This window comes from Pseudorasbora parva, chromosome 4, assembly GCF_024679245.1.
Source record: "Pseudorasbora parva isolate DD20220531a chromosome 4, ASM2467924v1, whole genome shotgun sequence".
NCBI lineage: Eukaryota > Metazoa > Chordata > Actinopteri > Cypriniformes > Gobionidae > Pseudorasbora > Pseudorasbora parva.
Genome location: NC_090175.1, coordinates 53623185 through 53626557, shown reverse-complemented (window position 1 = coordinate 53626557; position 3373 = coordinate 53623185).

Sequence of the window (3373 nt, the reverse complement as noted above, 5' to 3'; positions counted from 1 at the left end):
CACAGAAAAAATATTTACCATTTAATCAAGACAGAAAGGTCAAATTTTGGCAAGACAAAAGTTTTGTCGCCTATAAAGAAATTGAACAAATTTACAGCAAATACAAAATATATCAGCAAATTAAGTTGTGGTGCTATGAGATCCAAATTTAATATCTTGTATGACTTCCATGAGCTTGAAGGACTGCATCCATGCGGTTTGGCAAGGATTCATACAATTTATTGATTAAGTCATCAGGAATAGCTAAGAAAGCAGTCTTGCATGCCTCCCAGAGTTCATCAATATTCTTTGGTTTCGTCTTCCATGTGTCCTCTTTCATCCTACCCCACATATGCTCAATGATGTTCATGTCTGGTGACTGGGCTGGCCAATCCTGGAGCATCTTGATCTTCTTCGCCTGAGGAACTTTGATGTGGAGATGGAAGTATGCGATGGAGCACCGTCGTGCTGCAGAATTTGGCCTCTTTTATGGTTGGGAATATAAGAGTAGCTAAGATTTCTTGGTATTTTAGACTATTGATGTTGCCTTCCACCCTGCAGATCTCTCACACACCCCCATACTGGATGTAACCCCAGACCATGATTTTTCTGCCACCAAACTTCACTGTTTTCTGGGTGAATCTCGGATCCATTCGGGCACCAGTAGATCTCCTGCAATATTTGCGGCGACTGTGGTGTAATTCAACAGAAGATTCATCTGAAAAATCCACCTTCTGCCACTTTTCCAGCATCCATCCTTTTAGCAGGCTGTGGGCCTTGGCAAATGCCACACGGTTTTTCAATTTTATTTTGTTTAGTGCTGGCTTCTGGGCACTGATTCGACCATGGAGGCCATTTCGAGACAGAATCCGACAAACTGTTCTGGTTGACACAGGGACTTCAGGTGACCAGGTCTCGTGGAGCTCTGCTGCAGTGGAAAATGGACTGGTCTTGGATTTTTGAGCCAACAAACAATCCTCTCGAGCAGTTGTCTTGCGGGGTCTGCCTGACCTGGGCTTGTCAAAAACGTCTCTTCAAATCTTTTTTTTTTATCCTTTGTACATGACGCTGAGACACATTGAAGGTGTCTGCCACATAAGCAGTGGATCTGGTCTTCAGCCTCTTGATAATCAAAACTTTAGTGTCAGGGTGAATCTTAGGCATGTTTGCAGAGGTCTAGTTGCAGTTGATGTGAAGGTCTAGGGTACTGGGGTTCTTTTTATACACACTTGAGACCTAATTGATCCATTATTAGTCACAGGTGAAGCTCATATGACAAGGTGACAACACTTATGTTTTTGCAAAAATTGACTCAATGGGATTTACCAAGCTGTGAATATTAGAATACTTTTTGAAAGTTTAGTTTTTCACTGACACATTATCACAAAAGCTGGTGGGATTAAAATGAGCCATTTCTTGAAAAAAAAATCTTGATTAGAAATATATTTCAGCGGCACTTTAGGTCAATTTGTACACAAGCGACAAGGCTTTTGTCAGGGACTGTACAGGTATTTATCTACAAATCATGCTATATGGTAAAACAAATAAAAATGGGGGGAGATCATAACCTAATATTGTGCAGGGAGTCAAGTGAAAAGTCTTTGATTCAAAATCTGCCCCTAATCATAAATGTGTATGAAAAAGATACAAAGTGCTTGCTGTTTTACTGCCTCTAGTGTTCATTTCACGTACTTATCGGTATACATTTTGCGTTTTTGCCAAAAATATTGTCATTGGTATTTGTTTCCAATATGACATGGTTGGATGTAAAATATGGTCATGCAGCATAAGATAGGCTATGTGCTTTATAAGTACTTATAAACAGTCAATATTAGTATGCATACTAATGAGCAACTAGTTAATAATGATAATTGCCCCTAAACTAAAATATCATCATTTGCTCTTATTAGTGAATTGAAAGCACATAAAAACACACACAAACACACACACACACACACACATACACGTCTATATTACCAAGAGGGGACTATCACTCTACACTATCCAAGAGGGGACCTGTGTTTCTAGTCATTTTGAAGAAACAAAAATCACATACAAAATTTTCTTTTAAGGTCCTTATTCATAATATAACTTCAAATAAGCATTTTTTTATTTTTTTAAAAATATGCCAAGAGGGGACCTGAACGATGTCTACCTATCCAACAGGGGACCTCCATAGACTCTAATGGAGCTGTGTGTGTGTGTTTGTGTGTGACCGATGTCCACCTATCCAACAGGGGACCTCCATTAGTCTGCAGTGGAGCTGTGTGTGAATGTGAAGTGAGCTGGCAGTCAAGTCTGTCTTCATTTTATATATATATATGCCATCTCCACCATTACATGTCTTTACAAATAAATAACATAAATGCAGTTAAGCTTCGTACAGACTATATAATGTGTCAAGTAATAATATGTCTTTTTATAATAACTGTGTTCTTTTGAATGTACTGAGAAGTATTTATTTGTAACCTAAAATATACTTTAATACTTTAATTTATTTTTAAATATATTTATTACACAGTCGCAATAAAGTTACAAGATGTAACATCAAGTAACACACTGCACTTAGTTAGTCCACAAGTCTTCTTGTGCTTTAGTATGTTAGTCAACACATTAAAATAAGTTAACTTGTTTACACAGGCATCTGGTATCACAATAGGCACACACACACACACACACAAACACAATATACCTTAGACATAATACCTGATACATTACAGAAAAGTCATTTCTTTAAGAAATTCATTCTCTGTTGTGTCTTCATAATTACAGTATATGATCAGTCCACATCTCTCATTTAAGATTATTGTCAGGTACACCAATGTATTTACATTATTGAATATTACAGGTCATTATTGAATAGTGATTACGTTACACACACACTGACTCAGGTCCCCTGTTAGATAGTAAATCACGACGCCTGTGTGTTTGCTGTGACATTTCTTATCATCACAAACACACTGTAAAGATTTAGAGTTTTTACAGCAATACCTGAGTTTAAAGGGTTAAATCAAGCAGAGATAGCTCTCTAATGTATTAATTGCAGGTCATTATTGAATAGTGATTACGTTACACACACACTGACTCAGGTCCCCTGTTAGATAGTAAATCACGACGCCTGTGTGTTTGCTGTGACATTTCTTATCATCATAAACACACTGCAAAGATTTAGAGTTTTTACAGCAATAACTGAGTTTAAAGGGTTAAATCAAGCAGAAATAGCTCTCTAATGTATTAATTGCAGGTCATTATTGAATAGTGATTACGTTACACACACACACTGACTCAGGTCCCCTGTTAGATAGTAAATCACGACACCTGTGTGTTTGCTGTGACATTTCTTATCATCATAAACACACTGCAAAGATTTAGAGTTTTTACAGCAATACCCGAG